This window comes from Elaeis guineensis, chromosome 6 (genome assembly GCF_000442705.2).
Source record: "Elaeis guineensis isolate ETL-2024a chromosome 6, EG11, whole genome shotgun sequence".
Lineage (NCBI taxonomy): Eukaryota > Viridiplantae > Streptophyta > Magnoliopsida > Arecales > Arecaceae > Elaeis > Elaeis guineensis.
This window is the reverse complement of record NC_025998.2, coordinates 82,465,241-82,490,188: the sequence shown is the minus strand read 5'-3', so window position 1 is coordinate 82,490,188 and position 24,948 is coordinate 82,465,241. Positions and strand designations below refer to the sequence as shown.

At 38.9% G+C, this 24,948-nt stretch overlaps 1 non-coding gene across 1 annotated transcript; it reads right to left on the bottom strand.

Annotated features, from left to right (window-relative positions):
* Positions 1–899: 899 nt before the first annotated feature.
* LOC140858927 (small nucleolar RNA R71) lies at positions 900–1,006 on the bottom strand. The gene has a single exon (XR_012142331.1). It is a non-coding gene; the product is annotated as a small nucleolar RNA R71 (small nucleolar RNA).
* Positions 1,007–24,948: the final 23,942 nt, after the last annotated feature.

Below are 24,948 nucleotides of genomic sequence, written 5' to 3'. Positions count from 1 at the left end.
AACCATAAGGAATTCGAGCTCAATAGGACAAGGAACCCTAAGAGTTCTACCAAGTTGAGTTGTTTGATTAGTTGGTGTCTAGGCAAGTCCCTGAGGGTGGTTTGTTAAATTGATTCAGTTGCTGGCCTGGCCAACTCGTTTGGTGTCTAGAAAGGCAACGATGAGTGAACCTCCCACCTCTTATACTTACCTGGCTAACTAGTTGATCAATCTCCACTTGGAAGGTTTGAAGGGTCATCTTGGAACAGTTAGGAGCTGTCTAGATTTAGGTTAACCCTAGGATAGATTGAGTTTAATTTATTGATTCACTTGTTTGAAAAAAAAAAATTAAAAAATTTGGTTACTTTTCTTTAGATTTAGGACTCCTTAGGATCTTCTCTTTAGAACTTTTTCTCTTTTCTTTCTTTTCCTTATACATAAAAATTTTATTAAAAAAAAAAAATTGTATAAACATCGAGAACCGTACACTTCGTGTGTGGAGAAGAGTGTCGGGTCGTCTAGTTAGAATTGAGTCAATTCCTGTTGTTCCAATGGCTGAACCAATCCAACCCATGACCCTTAAGGATTTGTGTTATCCAGTTGGCTCCATCCAACCATCTTGTATCAGGTTGCCACAACCCACAGCTAACAATTTTGAAATCAAACCTCAAATCATAAATATGCTTCCAAAATTCACAGGATTAGAGGATGCTTATATATTTATTAGATAATTTGAGGAGGTATGTGCAACCATGAAACTGCAATTAACAGAGGATGAGGTCAAACTTAGATTAATCAACTTTGCCCTTAAGGACAATGCTAAGAAGTGGCTTTATAGTCTGCCAAACTATTCTGTCACTACCTGGGAGGGCTTTGTGAGAACATTTTTAAAAAAGTATTTCCCCCATCATAAAACAGCTAGGATTAGGAATGAAATAAATCAATTTTACCAACTAGCTGGTGAATCATTTTGGAAGTACTTTGATCGTTTCAAGAATCTTTTGACCCAATGCCCACACCATGGAATAGAAACTTGGAGACTATGCCAGATCATCTATGAGGGGTTAGATTCAAACTCAAGAACCATGCTAGAGTCCATGTGCCAAGGTCAATTTATGGACAAAGAAACTACTGAAGCTTGGCAATTCTTAGAAGACCTAGCCGAGAAAAATTTACAGTGGGAAACAACTAGGGAACCTGATAAAGCTACACCTTTAAGAGGAGGAATGCATCAAATTCAACCAACCTTAGCATCAGAGGCCAAGATTGCAACCTTAACACGTAGATTGGAAGCCTTAGAATTACAGAGACCAGCCAATGTAAATCAAATATCTGCACCCATGTGTAAAGGGTGCAATGCACCAAACCATGTCTTAGAAGAATGTTCCTACTCGAATGAGTGTGCACAGGTGAATGCCACCTATCAAGGACCATTGAACAATCCTTATGCACCCACATATAACCCAGGTTGGAGGAATCACCCGAATTTCTCATGGTCCCAGAATCCTAATGTAGGTAATCCAAATTTCAATCAGCAAAATCTAAGGTCCAACCCAGTGATGAACAACCCGCCAGGCTTCCATGATAATGACAAAAAAATTACCTCTTTAGAGAAAAGCCTAGAAGCCATGATGAAAACACATACCAGCTTTATGCAAACTACGGGTCAACTCATAAATAATAACATCCAAGCTATAGCCCGTCTGGAAATGCAAGTAAGTCAGCTGGCTTCGACCATTAGTGAACGAGAACATGGTAGGTTACCTAGCCAACATGAGCCAAATCCTAGGAACCAAAATGGTCCATGACCCCAACAAGGAAACCAAGTTAATGGTATAAATGCCATTCATACCTTAAGATCAGGAAAACAAATAGACGATAAGGTAGTTGCACTTGATGATATAGATGACTCATCTGCCGAGTCACCTTCTAAAACTACTACCTTTCAACCTCAAGCACCAGAAACTGAAAATTCACCTAGTCCAGTACTTAAAAGTCCTAGAGCTCCTTTTCCAAACAGACTGAAATCCAATAAATCTGAACATTTAGACAAAATTTTAGAGGTATTTAAACAAGTCCAAGTTAATATTCCTCTTTTAGATATAATCCATCAGGTTCCAACTTATGCCAAATTTTTAAAAGATCTCTGCACTAGGAAAAGGACCACTAATGTACCAAAGAAAGCATTTTTGGCTGCAAGTGTCAGTTCATACCTATCTAGCCATGTGCCAATTAAATATAAGGACCCTGGAGCTCCAACAATTTCTTGTGTTATTGGAGAAACCAATATAAAAAAGGCCTTGCTAGATCTAGGAGCTAGTGTGAATATCCTTCCATATTCGGTGTATGAACAACTAGGATTAGAAAAACTTCAACCTACTGGGATCACATTACAGTTAGCCGATAGATCTCTCAGGATCCCTAAGGGAATGGTTGAGGATGTTCTGATAAAGGTTGAAAATTTCATTTTTCCTGTAGATTTTATTGTTTTAGAGACTGAGCCAGTTGCGAATCCTAAAGGACATATACCTGTCATTTTAGGAAGACCATTCTTAGCTACGGCCAATGCTGAAATCAATTATCGAAATAGTCTAATGAAGTTATCCTTTGGGAATATGACCATTGAGCTTAATGTTTTTAACTTAGAACAGGAATCCTCTTCTCATGCTGATGTCAATGTAGTCCAAGATGGTATTTATGAATCCATTGACATTAGTGATGATGAAGTCGACCTAGAGTCTAACCCCTGGTTAATCCATGAGTCTGAGGATGTCAATGAAATACTTAAAGAAAATCAGATTAATCAAGAATCGACACTTCCTACTGAACCAATCATTGAGATGGTGAAACCATCACCTAAACCATCGATAGAGGAAGCACCCATTTTAGAACTGAAACCCCTCCCAGAACATCTCAAGTATGCATATCTAGGACCCAAAGAAACTTTGCCTGTAATTATTGCATCAGACCTAGATCCCAAGCAAGAGGAGTTAGTGTCAGTTCTAAAAGCAAATCAGGAAGCAATAGGTTGGACCATAGCAGATATCAAAGGAATAAGCCCTTCTATAGTTCAACATAGAATATACTTAGAGGAAGAGGCTAAACCAACAAGAGAAGCCCAAAGAAGGCTTAATCCAGTTATGAAGGATGTAGTTAAAAAGGAGATTCTGAAACTCCTAGATAGTGGAATAATTTATCCTATTTCTGATAGCTCTTGGGTAAGCCCAGTTCAAGTAGTACCCAAGAAATCTGGGGTAACAGTGGTCCAAAATGATGCAAACGAACTTATCCCAACTAGGACCCAAACAGGATGGAGGGTCTGTATAGACTATAGAAAGTTGAATGCTGCGACAAGGAAAGATCACTTTCCTTTGCCATTTATTGATCAAATGTTGGAAAGACTAGCCGGACAAGAGTTTTACTGTTTTCTTGATGGATACTCCGGTTACAACCAGATCCCCATAGCCGCTGAAGATCAAGAAAAGACTACATTCACCTGTCCATTTGGTACTTTTGCCTATAGACGAATGCCCTTTGGACTATGTAATGCACCGGCAACCTTTCAGAGATGCATGATCAGCATGTTTTCAGATATGATAGAATGATTTCTAGAAATTTTTATGGATGACTTTTCTGTTTTTGGTCTAACCTTCTCCGAGTGTCTGAATCACCTGCAATTAGTTCTAGAACGATGTAAGGAGAAGCACCTAGTTCTCAACTGGGAAAAATGTCAGTTTATGGTCAAACAGGGAATAGTTCTTGGCCATGTCATTTCTAAAAAGGGGATTGAAGTGGACAAGGCCAAAATAGATCTAATTGCAAGTCTTCCACCACCTAAATCTGTGAAAGAAATACGTTCATTTTTAGGTCATGCTGGATTCTATAGAAGGTTTATTGCCAACTTTAGCAAAGTAGCACGTCCACTGACTAATCTTTTGGCAAAGGATACCAAATTTGAATTTACTCATGAGTGCTTGGAATCCTTTGAATTTCTAAAAAATGCACTTGTATCAGCTCCAATCATTCATCCTCCTGTCTGGTCTGAACCATTTGAATTAATGTGTGATGCGTCCGATCATGTTGTGGGCGCAATCTTAGGTCAACGAATAAATAAGCTGCCTAGAGTGATATATTATGCAAGTAAAACCTTAAATGATGCGCAGCTTAACTACACCACAACTGAGAAGGAGTTCCTTGCCGTTGTCTTTGCTTTAGAGAAAATTAGATCTTATTTGGTTGGGACCCACACCATTGTTTACACCGATCACTCAGCCATTAGACATCTCCTAGCAAAGAAGGATGCCAAGGCACGTTTAATCAGATGGATTTTGCTCCTTCAAGAATTTGACCTAGAAATTAGGGACAAGAAAGGCACTGAGAACGTTGTAGCAGATCATTTGTCCCGAATTCCAGTTGCACCATCTAGTGAGCCACCCATCAATGAATCTTTTCCAGATGAGCAACTCATGTCTGTGTCTACTGAACCTTGGTTTGCTGATATTGTAAATTATTTAGCCATAGGCAAGATACCTTCTCATTGGACTAAGCAGGATAAATATAAATTCTTTGCCCAAGTGAAGTATTTCATTTGGGATGATCCTTATCTTTTTAAACAATGTCCTGATCAAATTATTAGAAGGTGTATCCCAGATAATAAAGTCATGAATATTTTATCTTTTTGTCATGATCAAGCATGTGGGGGTCACTTCGCGTCTAAGAAAACTGCTGCTAAGGTTCTCCAATGTGGTTTTTATTGGCCCAATTTGTTTAAGGATGCTTATGAATATTGTAAAAGTTGTGCTCAATGTCAGAAAATGGGTCGAATCACCAAGCGACACATGATGCCACTCAACCCAATCTTGGTAGTTGAAGTTTTTGATGTTTGGGGAATCGATTTCATGGGACCATTTCCAAATTCCTTTGGAAATAAATATATTCTAGTAGCAGTTGATTATGTTTCAAAGTGGGTAGAAGCAATTGCATGTAGAACACCCGATAGCAAAATGGTCATTAAGTTTCTTAAAGAAAATATTCTCTCCCGTTTCGGTATTCCTAGGGCAATCATTAGTGATCGGGGAACCCATTTTTGTAACCGACCTTTTGCAACATTGATGAAAAAGTATAATGTCACCCACAAATTGACCACACCATATCATCCTCAAACTAGTGGACAAGTTGAAGTGTCAAACTGACAAATCAAACAAATTCTGGAAAAAACTGTTAGTGCCAATAGAAAGGATTGGTCTTTGAAATTAATTGATGCACTTTGGGCATACCGAACTGCTTTCAAGACCAATCTAGGAATGTCTCCTTATAGGATTGTGTTTGGTAAACCATGTCACTTGCCTATTGAGATAGAACACAAAGTCATGTGGGCCATCAAACAACTAAATACAAATTTGAACGACGCTGGAAACCATAGAAAGCTTCAGTTGAATGAATTAGAAGAACTTAGAAATGAAGCCTATGAAAATGCAAAGATATACAAGGAACGAACCAAAGCATTTCATGATCAATCAATTATGAGAAAAACTTTCAATATCGGACAAAAGGTACTCTTATATAACTCTAGATTACATCTGTTTCCAGGAAAGCTTAGGTCTAGATGGACAGGACCATTTTTAGTAAAGGAAGTCTTTTCACACGGAGCTGTTGAGATTGAAAACCCAAGTAATGGTGTTATCTTTAAAGTTAATGGTCAACGATTAAAACCATTCTTGGAATTACCTGTCAAGACTATTGAAGATGCCATGGTCTTTATGAACCAACTTATTCTGATTAAGTTGCTTCGAGGTTTGGTCTGGCTGAAGACATAAAACTTAGCGCTTCTGGGAGGCAACCCAGCTTATTTAATTTCTAATGCTTTCTTTGTTTTCAGTTTGCTTAGGACAATTAAATTAGATAAACTCCATTGGGGACAATGTCGGTCAAGTTGGGGGGAGAGCTTGAACAAAATCAGGTGTTATCATTTCCTTTTCCTTCCACTATGAGTTATTTCTTGTATTTAATATATTATGTAAAAAAAAATAAATATATATATATATATATATATATATATATGAAATAAATTAATCTATAAAAGAAATAAGAGTAAGTTAGAAAGTATTTGCTAATGTAGTGAGTCACGGAGAAGATTAGCTGGTTAGACTCTTGGTGGCTTAGGTCATTTAAAGACTATTAGCACTTCCAATTGCACATGCACACTAACAAGGTAAAGTAGGTGTTAATTGTAAGGTCAATTAAGGATTTGAGTATTATTTAAATTAGATAATTTTCTCTACACCCCAATTGAAGAAATTTGAATTTAAGGAAAGAGCTACCTGCCTGAAATAAAATGCAAAACACAGAGTAAATGTGGATTGCCCTAAGCCTAGTAATCGGGTCTCTTCACCTAAGTCAAGTGTTGAGATTCGCGTCAAACGGTGGTGGGAAGGCCAGGATGCTCAGCAAAAAAAAAAAAAAAAAAAAAAATACAGTGTGAAAGCTACCTTAGTTCTTTGTTTAATCTGGGGTGTATAGAAAATTAATCGAACTAAGTTATGAAAAATGATATAATTGGCCTGTACAAGTTAATACTGAAATACTAAGTTAGTTATCACTCACACTAGTGCTATAAAACTTTAAGTGTACTCTAAGAAAGCTTCTAAGTAGACCGACTACCGATTCTAATTCGAAGCTCATTACTTAGTAATACTAGAAAACTTCTTGAATTTCGATCTTAAATTAATTTGCAAAAGAAGGATCTTTTTGAATTATGATCTTATTTTGGTACATTGCTAAGGGACTAGCAATGATTAAGTTGGGGGGTGTGATTTATGTCACAAATTGACATAAAAAGTATCAATTAATATCTAAATTATCTAACTTTATTAAGAAATTGATACTTGTTATTATATTTTGCAGAAGAAGAGATCATCAATAGAAAGAACAAGGAAAGAGGATTCCAACGGCGCAAATTTTATGCAAAATGGAGTTAAATTGACCAGGAATTGAAGAATGAAGAAAGAAGACTCAATTGGATCAAACCCGAGTCAAATCAGATCAAAATTGATCAAAAATCAATTGATTTGGTGATCTGATTAGCCGCCTGGTCCACAGCAACAGGCGCGTGGACCATGGACCCATCGGCGCACCATAAACCCCCCTAACAACTCTCTAAAACCTCTTAGTCCCACATCGAAAGTTTTGAAAACCTTATAACCCCCAAATGCCTATAAAAAGCCCCCTAAGGCCCTTGTTTTAATATTCTTCCTTCCGATCAAGCTTGTAACCCTAGATAGTGGGGTTTTTAGCTCTCTTTTCAAGCCTTGAGCTTTGAGGTTTTTGTAATAAATTTTTTTTTATATATAAAATCTTTTTTTATGCAATTTCATCTCTTTACATTATGCAATTTATTTTTCTTGCAATTAGGATAGTTTAATTTATGCAATTTAATTTTATGCAATTAGGTTAGTTTAAATTATGCAGTTTAAATTTATGCAATTAGGATAGTTTAATTTATGAAATTAGGATAGTTTATTTTTCTGTATTTAAATTTTGTAAGTAGATTTAGATCATGTCTAGCTAAGCATCCCTTCTAGGGTTTGCGATGAAGCTAGATCATGAGTAGGGATTTTACATAGGGTTCTTTCTTTTTCTTAGGGTTTCTTTTTCTTCCTCTTTTGCCAAGAATTTTTGATGAACTACAGTTGGGTCAGAGTCCCTTCATAGTTCATGCTTGATTCAGTGCATAGGAGGAGAAAACCCTAAGGGATCCTAGTTACTACTCCCCTGTAAAGAATCTTGATGGGTTATCGTTGGGCCTTAGTCCCTTCATAATCTATGCTTGGGAAAGACAAGAGGAGTAGTCGTTAGGATCAATAAGAAAAATTTTAGGTAGAATTCCCTAATCTAGATCTAGTGGATTCAAAAACCCTAGATCCTTAGTCTTATTGTCTTTAGCAAACAACTTTCGACTTTCGATTTTTGTTAAAGCTCACTTGAGCATAGATTTGAAAATCATTTTTAAAACCAAGTCTCTGTGGGATCGACCCGTACTCGCTGGTCGTGCTACTCTGCACACCGTGCGCTTGCGGTTTTATTTACAAATTTTAAGATTTGAACATCAGGGAGCCGGGCTCCGCCCATGACTCAAACTCCGAGAGGACTCCTACGGGAGCCGGGCTCAATCGCCAACATCAACTGCCGGTAAGCTCCGTCCGGACTCCTACGGGAGCCGGACTTCACACCTAACTTTAATTGCAGGGGACTCAGCCCGGACTCCTACGGGAGCCGGGCTCCGCCCACGACTTCAACTCCGAGAGGACTCTTCCCGGACTCCCACGGGAGCCGTGCTCCACCCATGACTCCGACCTCAAGGAGGACTCCGCCCGGACTCCTACGAGAGCCAGGCTCCGTCACCAACTTCAACTGCCGGTAAGCTCCGTCCGGACTCCTACCGGAGCCGGACTTCGCACCTAACTTTAATTGTAGGGGACTCCGCCCGGACTGCTACGGGAGCCGGGCTCCACCCATGACTTCAACTCCAAGAGGACTCCGTCCGGACTCCTACGGGAGCCAGACTTCGCACCTAACTTTAATTAAAGGGGACTCTGCCCGGACTCCTACGGGAGCCGGGCTCCGCCCACGACTTCAACTCCGAGAGGACTCCGCCCGGACTCCTACGGGAGCCGGGCTCCGCCCACGACTTCAACTCCAAGAGGGTTCCGCCCAGACTTCTACGGGAGCCGGGCTCCGTTGCCAACTTCAACTGCCGGTAAGCTCCGTCCGGACTCCTACGGGAGCCGGACTTCGCACCTGACTTTAATTGCAGGGGACTCCGCCCGGACTCCTACAGGAGCTGAGCTCCGCCCATGACTCCGACCTCAAGGAGGACTCCGCCCGGACTCCTACGGGAGCCGGGCTCCGTCGCCAACTTCAACTGCCGGTAAGCTCCGTCCGGACTCCTATGGGAGCCGGACTTCGCACCTTACTTTAATTGCAGGGGGCGGAGCCCTCCGCCCGGACTCCTACGGGAGCCAGGCTCCGCCCACGACTTCAATCATAAGGAGGGCTCCGCCCGGGCTCCTACGGGAGCCAGGCTCCATCACCAGCTCCGACCACTGCCGAACTTCAGCCGATGAATCTACACTTTTTGGCGCAACATAGCAACCACCATGATCCTGCTCCACTTCCTGCGATGGATTTCGCACAGCTCCATCATTCCCTGACAGACCGCTATGATGGCCACGACTCTGCCCCACTTCCTGCGACGGATCCCGCGCGGCTCCATTATTCTCGGGTAGACCGCCATGATACCCACGATCCTGCTCCACCTTCTGTAACGGATACTGCGCGATTCCTCCATCCGCTGGCAAGTCGCGACAACGGACGCCGCTCCACTCCCTGCAGCAGACTCCACGTGGCACGCTGCAGTGAGGGCCATGGGTCTACTCCACTACTCCTCGCAACAAATTCCTCCTGACGGTGGGCGGCCCACTACGAGACGGTTATGAACGTCGCTATCAGTCTATTGAGCCCTCCGCCAATAAAAAGGGGACCCCAGATACATTATTCTATAAGCTCTCATTTTTACCTCAAAACTTTGCTAAATTCTTCGTTCGAGCACTCCATTCTTGTTGAGGTAGAGAACTGACTTGAGCGTCGGAGGGTCTTGCCGGAGCAACCCCACCTCCGGTTTAGACTTCCTTTGCAGGTCCCGGTGGCGACCGTGACTCCCCCGACTCCAGCTTCTCCGACGTAAGTGGATTTTTGCACCAACACTGATGATTGACTTTGGGACACTATTCCCAACAATCTCCCACTTGGCCTAAAGCCAATCGGTGCAGTATCTAATACCCATCTTCGACTTGTAGTTGTCGAACTCCTTCACCGCAATGGCTTTAGTGAATGGGTCAGCCAGGTTCTCCTTCCCGTCGATCTTCTGAAGATCGACGTCACCTCGATCCATAATTTCTCAGATGAGATGGTAGCGGCACAGAATATGCTTCGTCCGCTGGTGTGCCTTTGGTTCCTTCGCCTGAGCAATGGCTCCGGAGCTGTCACAGTAGAGCAGAACTAGACCAACAAGGGAGGGTGCTACTCTGAGCTCGGTGATGAATTTTCTCAGCCATACCACTTCTTTGGCAGCATCTGATGCGGCAACATACTCTGCCTCGCAAACTGAATCAGCCACTGTCTGCTGCTTGAAACTTTTTCAGCAGATAGCCCCACCATTAAGGATAAAAATAAATCCCAACACACTTTTGCTATCATCATGATCAGAATGGAAACTAGAGTCTGTAAACCCTACAAGTCTCAAGTCCGATTCACCATAAACAAGCCACTGGTCCTTAGTATTTCTTAAATACTTCAGGATGGTTTTAACAACCTTCCAGTGATTCTCCCCTGGATCAGATTGGTATCTACTCACTACCCCTAGTGAGTATGCCACATCTGGTCATGTACATGTCATGGCGTATATGATAGATCCCACTGTCGAAGCATATAGAATCCTACCCATACGCTCTCTCTCTTGAGGTGTTGTCAGACAATCCATCTTCGAGAGAGAAATTCCAAGGCCTATCGAAAGATAGCCTTTCTTGGAATTCTCCATGCTGAACCTCTTCAGCATAGTATCAATGTACGTGGATTGAGATAAACCAAGCAACCTTTTAGATCTATCCCTATAGATCCTCATCCCTAGGATGTAGGAAGCTTCTCCTAGATCCTTCATGAAGAACTGTGACGACAGCCAAATCTTTATTCCCTATAATGCAGGGACATCATTCTCGATTAAGAGAATGTCATCCACATACAATACAAGAAATACTACTACTGGACCATTAGCCCACTTATAAATGCATGGCTCTTCTCCATTCTTAATGAAGCCATACATCTTGATCATCTTATCAAAACGTATGTTCCAACTCTGTGATGCCTACTTAAGTCCATAAATGGACCTCTGTAGCCTGCACACCTTAGACTCATCTGTGGATGTGAATCCTTCAGGTTGTATCATATACACCTCTTCATCCAGCTCTCCATTTAGGAAAGCTGTCTTCACATCCATCTGCCAGATTTCATAGTCCAGATGGGCAGTTATCGCAAGCATAATCTGAATGGATTTGAGCATTGCCACAGGAGAAAATATCTCGTCATAGTCTATACCATAACGTTGACGATATCCATTGGCAACCAGACGGGCTTTATAGGTTTCCACCTTTCCGTCTGCGTCTCTCTTCCTCTTGAAGATCCACTTACGCCCTATGGGTTTTACTCTTTCAGGTGAGTCAACCAATGTCCACACATTGTTGACCTTCATAGATTCCATTTCGGATTTCATGGCCTCCAGCCATTTCTCAGAGTCGGGTCTCTGCATTGCATCCATGCAGGTGATCGGATCCTCATCATTTTCATCAAGTTCGATAGGATCGCCGTTCCAGACCAAGAAACCATAGTATCTGTCCGGTTGACGTGGTACTCTACCAGATCGCCTTAAGGGTGCTTGAACAATGGGCTCCGGATCTGATCTGACCAAATTTGATTCAGGTTCAGCAACTTGTGTCGGTTTTTCCACCAGCCGAACTTCGTCAAGTTCGATCTTAGAGGCAACAGTCCCTTCACCATGGAACTCCTTTTCTAAAAAGATTGCCTTAAGGCTGACAAACACTTTTTGCTCATCAGCTAGGTAGAAGTAATACCCTTTGGTCTCTTTTGGGTACCCTATAAAATTACACTTGTCAGACCTAGGTCCAAACTTATCCGTAATTAAACGTTTAACATAAGCCGGACACCCCCAAACCCTAAGGTGTGAGAGCACTGGCTTACGTCCTATCCATATCTCATATGGCGTTTTGGTTACAAACTTACTCGAAACTCTATTTAGAAGGTAACAAGCCGATTCGAGCGCATATCCCCAGAGGGAGATCGGTAGACCAGCAAACCCATCCTGGATCGAATCATGTCCAACAAGGTCTGATTCTTCCTTTCAGATACACCATTATGCTGTGGTGTTCTAGGAGGAGTCCATTGAGAGAGAATCTCATTCTCTCCAAGATATGTCAGAAAATCATTGGAAAGGTATTCACCTCCTCGATCAGATCGAAGAGTTTTAATACACTTTTCAATTTGTTTTTCTACCTCATTTCGGAATAGTTTGAACATTTCAAATGACTCCGACTTATGCTTCATTAAATAGACATACCCAGACCTCGATAGGTCATCTGTGAAGGTTATGAAGTAGAAATATTCACCTCTTGCACTTGAGCTCATGGGTCCACATACATCAGAATGTACCAAACCCAAGAGTTCACTGGCTCGCTCACCTTTTCCAGAAAAAGGTGATTTGGTCATTTTACCAAGAAGATAGGACTCACAGGTTGGAAGTGATTCACAATCACCTACTTCAAGAATTTCTTCTTGAGCCAACCTATTTATCCTGTTCTTATTGATATGACCTAGCCTACAGTGCCAAAGGCAGACTTCTGACACATTATCTATTCTAGGACGTTTACCGGAGGTTTGAACCACATTAACAGGTTGTGATAGAAAGTAAATTCTATTATTAAGTTGTCCAACAAACATTGTAACACCATTCAAAATGATATTGCAAATATTTTTTTTTATTAAAAATTGATAACCGTTCATAGCCAAAAGACCTACAGAAATAATATTTAATAAAAAGCTTGGACAATAGTGACATTCACTCAGAATTATATTTTGAGAATTGATTAGAAGATTCATAATTCCTAATGCTAGAACTGGAACTTTGCTTCCATCTCCAACGTTCAGAAATCTATCACCTTCATCAAATCTCCTACTGACCTGCAGACCCTACATCGAATTGCAAATATGATAAGGGCTTCCGGTATCCAATACTCAGGCAGTAGTATCACAAATGGAAAAGTTGCAAGGTGTTATCATATAAGTACCTTGCTTCTTCTTCGGCCTATTCGGGTCCAGGGAGTCAATGTATAGAGGACAGTTCCTCTTCCAGTGCCCTTGCTTTTTGCAAAAGAAGCACTCTGCCTGGCTCTGATCAGGCTTGCGCTTCTTGGTCTGACCCTGTGCAGACATCCCAGCATGCGGCTGCACCTTCTTATTCTTCTTCTTCTTGTTCTTCTTCCCTTTCTTAAAGGATCGACGACCAAAAGAAGACCCTCCCACAACATTTACCGACTCCTTATGGAGCTGGGGGTCCTTCATAAAGTTTTGCAACAACCCCAACAAGCCGTGGTAGTTCACTGCAGGCTTTGTCATTAGAAAATGAGTAAGGAAGGAAAGGTAGGACTTGGGTAGAGAATTAAGGATCGCATCCTTACCGAGCTGCTCATGTAGGGGAAAGCCCAGTTTACTTAGGCACTCAATCATTTCGATCATGTACAGTACATGATCAGTGACTGAGGCTCCATCCCTCATCCGAGCATTGAAAATGGCACAACTAGTTTTGTGCCTTTCAACATCATCAGGCATGCCAAAAGAGTCATTCAACATTTGAAGCATCTCCTGTGGCTGGGCGTTCTCGAACCTACGGCTTAACTCATCATTCATTGCCGCCAGCATTATGTACTGGATGGTGGTGCGATCATTGAGCCACTTCTGGTAAGGATCTCGGACCGTCCCTCTAGCATTCAGGGTTGGCTCCTCAGGTGTCGGATCCGTTACTACATAAAGGATCCGCTCATGCTCAAGGATGATTTTTAATTTTTGATACCAGCTATCGAAATTAAGTCCCATGAGCTTGTCATTATCTAATAATGATCGGAGCGATAGGGTAGTGGCCATAGCTGCATAAAGGAAAACCAGACCTCTATTAGTACATAAATTATAAATACTAAAGACTTGAACTTTAGTCAAAAGTTTCTCTCAGTATTTTTACAAACTGGTAGCCTCAATCTCCAATTCGAGGAATTACTTTAATTCCTTAGTGGGTACTAGAATCCACACAGACTATACACGAGCCCAACTTTGGTTGGTCAACCCATGTACATCTATGTGTAGGTTCATAACCAGTTGTTTTTCAAAATAACTTCTAGTAATTGATTTTGCCCCAGGACCTAATCAGTAGGCTTTGGCCTCCACTGAAAAGATCTGGTCAGGTCCAACCATTAACATGATTTGATTTGGTGAATCGGATCAATAAATGATCAGGCCTGACTTTGGCCAGCCAACCTGACCACCATCAGAAAAACTCAAACCAAATTATCATATTATGAATGATAATTTCATTAGTCAATAAGCACCAGGCCTTTGGGCCTCCAATGATTATTAAACTAATGGACTCATTATCACTCACTTAATGGGAGGTTATGACTTAGTTATCAATATAACTTAATCATTTTTAGGGACCTAATAATTTTTGAGAATTTTATTAAAGGATAGATGAGAAGAAAATATCTAGCCAATTTTAATCCTCCCACTGACTTCACCAAGTCAGATTAAAAAAAGATTTAATTAAAGCTGGCATTAGGAGCATCTAAATCAGTCAAACTGATTTACTTAATGACATGGGTGAGCCCTAATCACCAAGTGATCTAATCAAAACCTAATTCACCAGGTTGGTCAGGTAAGTGAGATCAATGGTGGGGATAAGCCATTAACTCGTCAGAGATCGAATCACTGCAAGTAGCTCCCGCTTAAAAACCACTGGTCAAAATGCCAAACTTACCTTAGACACCAACTGGTTCATTAGTTTTAATTTGATCAACTTAGTAAATAGGGTTCCATCACGTAGCCATGAATTAAGTCCATCTTGATCTAGTTAAAGACATGGACCCATTTAACTACAACTATTGGAGTTAAGTCTAGAGTATCCTTGATCTAATCTAATTCAACTTTTGATTAGATTTGACCAATTACTCTAATTTAGTCCATTTCTTTAAGCTAACCTTAGGTCTAACCCAATTATGGACCTAATCCATCTAACCCATTGATCCACAAGTTTATACAATTGTCTTAGGTCTTAATTCACAATTTTAGACCTACTAGACAATACTTAATTCTTTTAATTAAGTATTTGGGCTGATGGGTCAGGGTTTGACATTTCAAAAATAATTTTCAAATTTGAAAGGTTTTATTTTTTGTTCACCTAATATGTTGACTCATTTCACAAATAGATCAGCACATTTCATAAATAGCAATCTTATTGCTAATTACATCACAGAAAATAACTCAATCAAAATAAATCATGAATATTCTTTTAGATCTAATCTAACACATTCATGATAAATTTTACAATTGAACCTTTACATCTTAATTCCTTTCGCTGCTTCATCTGCATGGGATATAATTACAGCGGCACCCCTACCGCCATAGGAGACCCCATCGAATGGGAGGAGAGGGCCTTTAAACCCTGCTTTTCTCCTATGACCAGACGGCCATGGCAACAAATCCAATTTGATTACTTGCTAATTGGATCAAGTATATCTAAATATACCAATTTCAAAATTTAAATTTCAAATTTCAAATTTTAAATTTTGAATTTCAAATTTCAAACAAATTTCAAATTTCAAATTTCAAAATTTCGAATTTTAAATTTCAAATTTCAAATTTCAAATTTCAAATTTTGAATTGTAAACTTTTGAATTTTGAATTTCAAATTTTAAATTTCAAATTTCAAAATTCAAATTTTGAATTTCAAATTTTTGAATTTTGAATTTCGAACAACTTTCAAAATTCAAATTTTAAATTTTGAATTTTAAATTTTAAATTTAAACTTTTAGATTACAACTTAATCAACACATGCAAATATATATATCATATCTAAGAACCCACTTTGATACCATTTGTGGGGAAAAATCAATGCAAGGGTAAAATGGTAATTTTAAAATTTTTTCAAAATTATGATTTTACAGTAGAAAAATATTAATTAATCTAATTAATTAACATAAATTTATCCTACACTAGGATCTAAATATGATATATAGCATACATTCATTTAAATTTAAAATTTAAATTCGAATAGTAAACACTTTACTGTAATGTGTTCAGAACACAATACCTTTGTGCGGATAGTAGATCGCCGTAATCTGATCACTGTCGGGAGAGTCTGATCGTCGTGACATAGCCAGACAGTGTGTCTGGCCTCTGTGGATCATCCACATGAAGCTCTCGATCTGATTGACTCCTCACGAGTGCTAGCTCATTGTAGAGCTCTTTTGACAGCGGATGCTGATCGAACTCCTTCGATCGATGTCTGTCGATTCTTCGGATACTCTGAATCATCAACAGATGTGTTTGAGAGGATGTTGAAGATCTCTCTGAGATTTTGTGGGCTCACGACACTCGTAGCTCACTTTTTCACTTCCCGAACCCCAGGTTAAAACTCTAGAGAATTCACCGAAAACCTTGCACCCACTTTTCTTTCTTTTCTTTCTTTTTCTCTTGGATCCGCTCATGCTCAAGGATGATTTTTAATTTTTGATACCAGCTATCGAAATTATATCCCATGAGCTTGTCATTATCTAATAATGACCGGAGCGACAGGGTAGTGGCCATAGCTGCATAAAGGAAAACTAGACCTCTATAAGTACATAAATTATAAATACTAAAGACTTGGACTTTAGTCTAAAGTTTCTCCCAATATTTTTACAAACTGGTAGCCTCAACCTCCAATTCGAAGAATTACTCTAATTCTTTAGTGGGTACTAGAATCCACACAGACTACACACGAGCCCAACTTTGGTTGGTCAACCCATGTGCATCAATGGGTAGGTTCATAACCAGTTGTTTCTCTAAACAACTTCTAGTAATTGATTTTGCCCCAGAACCTAATCAGTAGGCTTTGGCCTCTACAGAAAAGATCTGGTTAGGTCCAACCATTAACATGATTTGATTTGGTGAATCGGATCAATAAATGATCAGGCCCGACTTTGGCCGGCCAACCTGACCACCATCAGAAAGACTCAAACCAATTTATTATATTATGAATGATAATTTTATTAGTCAATAAGCACCAGGCCTTTGGGCCTCCAATGATTATTAAACTAATGGACTCATTATCACTCACTTAATGGGAGGCTATGACTTAGTTATCAATATAACTTAATCATTTTTAGGGACCTAATAATTTTTTAGGATTTTATTAAAGGATAGATGAGAAGAAAATATCCAGCCAATTTTAATCCTCCCACTGACTTCACCAAGTCAGATTAAAAAATAATTTAATTAAAGCTGGCATTAGGAGCACCTAAATCAGTCAAACTGATTTACCTAATGACATGGGTGAGCCCTAATCACCAAGTGATCTAATCAAAACCTAATTCACCATGTTGGCCAGGTAAGTGAGATCAGTGGTGGGGATAAGCCATTAACTCATCAGAGATCGAATCACTGCAAGTAGCTCCCGCTTAAAAACCACCGGTCAAAATGCCAAACTTACCTTAGACACCAACCGGTTCATTAGTTTTAATTTGATCAACTTAGTAAATAGGGTTCCATCGTGTAGCCATGAATTATGTCCATCTTGGTCTAGTTAAAGACATGGACCCATTCAACTATAACTATTGGAGTTAAGTCTAGAGTATCCTTGACCTAATCTAATTCAACTTTTGATTAGATTTGATCAATTACTCTAATTTAGTCCATTTCTTTAAGCTAACCTTAGGTCTAACCCAATTATGGACCTAATCCATCTAACCCATTGACCCACAAGTTTATACAATTGTCTTAGGTCTTAATTCACAATTCTAGACCTACTAGACAACACTTAATTCTTTTAATTAAGTATTTGGGCTGATGGGTCAGGGTTTGGCATTTCGAAAATAATTTTTAAATTTGAAAGGTTTTATTTTTTGTTCACCAAATATGTTGACTCATTTCACAAATAGATCAGCATATTTCATAAATAGCAATCCTATTGCTAATTACATAACAGAAAATAACTCAATCAAAATAAATTATGAATATTCCTTTAGATCTAATCTAACACATTCATGATAAATTTCATAATTGAACCTTTACATCTTAATTCCTTTCACTACTTCATCTGCATGTGATATAATTGCAGCGGCACCCCTACCGCCATAGGAGACCCCATCGAATGGGAGGAGAGGGCCTTTAAACCCTGCTTTTCTCCTATGACCGAACGGCCATGGCAACCAACCCAATTCGATTACTTGCTACTTGGATCAAGTATATCTAAATATACCAATTTTAAAATTTAAATTTCAAATTTCAAATTTTAAATTTTGAATTTTAATTTTTAAACAAATTTTATATTTCAAATTTCAAAATTTTGAATTTCAAATTTTGAATTTCAAATTTTGAATTTTAAATTTTGAATTTTATATTTGAAATTTCAATAAAATTTCAAATTTCAAATTTCAAATTTTGAATTTTAAATTTTTGAATTTTGAATTTTGAATTTTAATTTTCAAAATTCAAATTTTGAATTTTGAATTTCAAATTTTTGAATTTTGAATTTCGAACAACTTTCAAAATTCAAATTTTAAATTTTGAATTTCAAATTTCAAATTTAAACTTTTAGATTACAACTTAATCAATGCATGCAAATATATATATCATATCTAAGAACCCGCTCTGATATCATTTGAGGAGAAAAATCAATGCAGGGATAAAATGATAATTTTAAAACTTTTTCAAAATTATGATTTTACAGTAAAAAAATATTAATTAATCTAATTAATTAATATAAATTTATCCTATACTACGATCTAAATATGATATATAGCATACATTCATTTAAATTTAAAATTCAAATTCGAATAGTAAACACTTTACTATAATGTGTTCAGAACACAATACCTTTGTGCGGGTAGTAGATCGCCGCAATCTGATCACTGTCGGGAGAGTTTGATCATCGTGATGCAGCCACACAGTGTGTCTGGCCTCTGTGGATCATTCACATGAAGCTCTCGGTCTGATCGACTCCTCACGAGTGCTAGCTCATTGTAGAGCCCTTTTGACGGTGGATGCTGATCGAACTCCTTCGATCGATGTCTGTCGATTCTTCGGATACTCTGGATCATCAACAGATATGTTTGAGAGGATGTTAAAGATCTTTCTGAGATTTTGTGAGCTCACGACACTTGTAGCTCACTTTCTCACTTCCCAAACCCCAGGTTAAAACTATAGGGAATTCATCGGAAACCTTGCACCCACTTTTCTTTCTTTTCTTTCTTTTTCTCTTGGAAGGATGTGGACTTCCTTCTCACACACAAGACTTCTCATGTCCCAAAATTTTTTTCCAAAAATCTTCTTCTTGCACGCCCCACTCTTCTCCTCCTTTTATAACAACGTCAAACGTCTTATCCAAAAGAAAGGATAAAGATGAGTAATTGCACATTTGAATTCAAATCAAATTTTGAATTCAAATGGACACCAACTCATCCCTTATCCACTAAAGGTGTGAGGCGTGGCTTAAATTATGCATGGAGTGATTTCATGAGAAACCATTTCTCATGTAATAAATGGGGCGTAAAAAAAAGGATAAGGTGCAAAGATTGATTGCCCATTCAAATTCAAACTTTATTTTGAATTTGAATGGCCAACCAATCATCCTTATCCAGTCATATGGCACATTAAAGTGGGGCGTGGAGAGGGCTTGGCATGGAGAAAAAATTCATGAGAAGTTTCTTCTCATGAATTCAAATGGGTGCAATGGAAGTGAGGTGGTGCATGGAGATTAGGTCAAGATGGTTTAATTATTTAAACCAACCTAATTGAACCAAATAAGTTAGGTCCAATTAGACTAATTTAAATCCAACTAAATTAGGCTTAATTAGGCTCAATAAAATTCTAATCAAATCAGGAATTGATTAAGCCCAACTCCTGATCAAATCAAGGACCAAACCATCTCGATGATTAGGTCAACTCTTAACCTAATCGGGTCAAACCCAACTGAATCCAATTCAATTGGACTTGATCCAAAAATAATTACTCAATCAAATTGAGTTAATTAGTGATCAAATCACTAATTAAACCTCTCATAAATATTGAGTCCAAATTCGATGGGCAATCAGGCATCAGAATTCATCGATATGTAACCTTGATCGAAAAATCCCAACCAATGGGACTCTTGACCCAGGTACCCATAATGTATGGAACTCATGATCAGAGAATCTTGATTCTCGATCACTGAGTCCCAAACATGTAGAATTCAACATCAGCCATCAGATCAGATAGAAACCTCTAATGTGTGTGACCCCGCAGGTTCGAACCTAAGCTGGTAGCACAGGAACCAATTCCTATACTAATCGAAGTGACCATCTAGCAATGGTACCCGACGTCTGGATAGGTCGAAGAGTTACAATCGCAACACTCAGAGCCTACATGAATATGGTTACTGTATAATTCATCCTTTTGACCCCTGTGTTTAGGATGACTCAGGATTAAACTATCAACCCTGATCAGATCATTCGAATCGTGCTCAACTCAAATAGTCCTGTGACTCCTCACAAAGACTATCCTGGCCAAGATTTTGCTAAATTGAGACACGACTATACACAGCTCCTAAATTGGAGTGGTCAATCTCATCTTGACACACGCACCGACAAGTCAAGTACTTGACTACACCCAGTAGCCTTCCGTCACTGAATTAGAAATTCAGATAGTCCAGTGCCTAAGTGCAGTGAGTTGCTTGCAAGTCACCGTGGTGGTCTCAGGTCGAAGGGATATTTATACCCATATTCCATCGGAGCAAATCTTGACAGCAGAAATAGCTCCGGAGTCGGTCACATTCAGTGCAGATGTACTCTTACATCTCACCTGTATGCCATACCAGTGTCTCCACACTCATTGGTTAAGAGGACAACCAACCAATATGACACACAATGACCTATGCTTAATAAATGTTGTCATCCTTGATAACAATGTATCATTTGGTCGCGAACAGATTTAAGGACTAAACGACAAATCCTCCTTTATCGAGTCTAAATAGTCCTAAGGACTTCACCACAATATAGGAGTTCATTAGAAGAAATATTTTGTGATAAAAAATATCAAAATAATTTTTATTAATTCATAATTCATGTACAAATACAAAAATGAGTACAACCATCAATAAGCTGACGATTGGCTTTGGGACACTATTCCCAACACATATCTGGAGGTCTCTTTTTATAGACGGAGAGCGTAACTGATCGACAACGACGTTTGTAACCACCTGGTAGTGGGCCGTTTGTGGCCACGCAGAGTTTGTTGCGGAGAGTAGTGGCATCAGTGGGCCGTTCAGAGCCACGTGGAGTTTGTTATGAAGAATGGAGTGGTGTCCGTTATCATGACTTGCCAGAGAGTGGTGGGGCCATGTGGAATCTATTACAGAGAGTGGAGTGGGGTAGTGGCCATTATCATGACTTGCTAGAGAGTTCGGGCATGATGGCTGAAGCTCGGTTGGGACATCTGATGGAGCAGAATGGCTCTCTGTCTCTGCAATCTAAGAGAAGCTCAGATATTTTTGAGGTTGCTGACGGATCCACTGTCGTCGGGTGCCTTGGGCACTGATGCTGCAGGCAGAAGTCGCCTGCTGTAGAAGCTCGAACGGAGACTTTTTGTTGGAGAAGTTCGATAAGAGTCCGATCGCTAGAGGAGTCCATCTGAAATTTGCCTGATGTGGAAGCTCATCTGAAGATTGCCTATCGGAGAGGTCCAATTTCATGAGGAGTCTGGCAGAGGGTCGACCGATGGTGGAGTTTGGATGGTGTTGTGGAGGTTCATCCACTGGAAGAGTCTTGAGGACACTGTGGAAGGTCGAACGTTGGAAAAGTCTGGGATTCAATTCTGTTGTAGAAGTTCGGATGAAGACCAGTTATCGTGGAAGTTCAGATGGAGACTTCTTATTGTAGAAGCTCGGATGAAGACCGACTGCCGTGGAAGCTCGGATGGAGGCTTCTTATTGTAGAAGTCCCACTGTTAGAGAAGCTCGATCATTGACGAAGTTTGAAAGAAGTTCGGAGTAGAGATCTGGCTGGTGGAGCCCGTCTATTGTAGGAGTTCGTCTGGAATCTATCCGCTGTAGAAGTTCGGCTGGGATCCGATTCTTGTTGGAGCTCGGATGAAATCCGAAAAGCGGTCGACTGCCGTAGAAACTTGGATGGAGTCTGATTACTGTAGAAGCTCTGCTATTGAAGAAGCTCGGACATTGACGAAGTCTGGAAGAAGTTCAGAGTCAAGTCGTTCGTGGTCGAAAGAAGTCTGAAAGAGATTCGGGGAATAGTTGATCACTGTAGAAAATCGGCTGGTAGTAAAGCTCAAAAAGCGTTTGGAGCAATCCGGTAGATGAATGGAGGAGCCGATTATTGGAGAAGTCCGGATGGTATTATGGAAGCTCGGACGGTCGGGGGAGTTCGAAAAGATGCCACACAAGGTCAGAAGCTGGAAGAGCCCTGGAAGGGTCGGCCTTTTACGAACTTCAGCTGGGGTTATTTTATATCCAATAGGATGAATTATATGAAAACTATATCCGCATGGGTTCTAAGGATGTTGTTCTACACATTCGACCTATCCAGTCATCGGGTATCATTGCTAGATGGTCACTTTGATTGGTACAAAAATTTATTTCTGTACTACCGACTAAGATTCAGATCTATGAGGTCACACACATTAGAGTTCATGATCTAATTGGATGGTTGATCAATGATTAAGAATCGTTCTAGGGTTAAATGATCAATACGATTGATATTTATCCTAGTGCAAGTGTTGCAGGAGGATCGATTAGCAATTCGATTACTAATTGGCTTAATTTAATTAAGTTAATGGGTTGAGATTAAGTCTAATTGAATATAATTTAATTAGGTTTTGTTTGGACTTGATTGGATCAAGTTCAATTGGTTTATTGGATAAGCCAAGTGCAAGAAAAAAACTAGTTCTAGTTTAATTAGGATTTGGGTCAACTTAATTTCTAATTTGATTAAAAAATTAAATTAAATTTAAATCTAATTTAATCTAATTAAATTATATTCTTAATTGGGTTAAGACCTATTTTAATTAGATTGATCAAATTTTGGTTTGATTTGATTTGAGAAACCAAATTAAAACAAGTCAAAGATAGAATCCTAGTAAGACTAGGATTCCACCTTGCGCCACATAAGCCCCCCCCACGCCCTCTCTCTTATTCCATGCCAATCCCCTCTTATTTTGTGTGACAAAAGCCCTCTTCCAACTCTTTTTTATGTCCAAAAGGTTTTCTCTCTTCTTTCATATATGAAAAGTGATTGTGGATCAAATCAAAGTAGGAATAAGTTTGGATTTCAAATTCTATGAGATAGAGTTTTAGAAATCCAAAACTCTTTCCTTTTTGCACCAAATTTATTCAATTTTTTTTTGAAATTTTTATAACTTTTAGGGCACATATTGTACACCCTTTTCTGGTGGTCCATGTAAAAAAATAAGGAGGAGGTGCCCAAGAGTTGGGTACCCCTTTTCTTGCCATGTTTGGATAAACCTTGACTAGGTATTTGACCTAGATAAGGACTCTATCATATCTCTCTCTATTAAATGAGTTTTTTCATGAAATTTTTGATGAACATGAAGATTTGAGAGACTTTTAAGGAATCTAAAAATTAAAGAGAAAGACCTTTGGGTCGTGGAGATATAATAGACATAAGATAGGATGTCTAGGAGAGAGTAAAGAGAAGAAGAAGAGGGTCTTCTTCTAGGGTTATTAGTTTCATCTCTTTCCTTCCTCCATCTTGAGTTTTCTAAGAGTATCTCAGATCTAAAACTCCTCCTCCTACTTCTCATCTTTGGAAGAGCCCAAATCAAGAAGAAGGAGGCACCTGATCAACCATCGAAGAAGGATCAGCGCAGTACTAGCATACTGTGCTGATTTTCTGAAGCAGGACTTCTGGTCGAGATTCGTGGGCTCGTGTGGATAACTTCTAGAGACCGGATGCGTGTGCGGTTTGCAACATCATCTTCAAGCCTAAATTAGTAAGGTTAGAATGTCTAACTTGCAAGGTAATAGATCTGATCTATTGTTTAATACATACATTAGATGTAGTATAGAAACATGTTGATATGATCAACATGTAGTTCATGCTCTATATATTTTAATTTTTGATTTAATGCTATGTAATAATTATGTAATAGGATATTAGATTTATTTTAGTCTTCCGCTGCCTGATCTTGAAAAAGTTTCAAGGTCTAACCCTGAAACCCTAGATTTGGTTCCTTCAATTGGTATCAGAGCTAAGTTATTTATTACATGATTATTTATACATACTTAGATTATTTTTTAGATTAAATCTAATTTATAATCTAATTATTAAATCTAAAATTAAAATTTTAGATCAATCACGAACTGCAAGGTTGCCTTGCTGTAAGATTTACCCCTTACAGTGCAAAGGTTGTCTTAGTTCGTGTAGATCTATCTTTAATTATAAATTTGTTAGATTTGATCTAGATTAAATTTATGATTTATTAGATTTAAAAGATATTTAAATCTAAAATAAATTTTTTTTGTTAATAATTTTTATGCAAAAAAATTGTTTAAAGTTAAAATTATTTCATTTACATGAACCTGTTTAGATTAGATCTAAAGTAGTTTCATATTTATTTCATTTGCATCTTGATTATGAATCAAACATGCAATATGGTTGGTAGAACCATATTGTAAAATTGTTTTACAAAAATAAAAATTATTTTCAAAAAGCCAAACCTAACCCTCAGCCCAAAACTTAATTAAGAATTAAGAAGTTGTTTGATTAGGTTCTAGGATTGTGAATTGAAGAACCTAAGACACAAACTACAACACATTGGGTTAATGGGTTAGTAAAAATTAGGTCCATTAATTAGGTTAGACCTATGGTTAGATTAAAGATGGACTTAATTAGAGAATTGACTAAATCTAATCATTTGTTGTCTTAGATTAGATCAAGGATTCTCTAGATCAATTACAATAGTTGTAGTTGGTCAAGTCCATGTCTTTAACGAGAACCAAATGGACTTGATTCTTGGCTAAGCGGTCTAGCACAAACTGTTAGATTGATCTAATTGAAACTAATTAAACCAGTTGGTGTCTAAGATAAATCA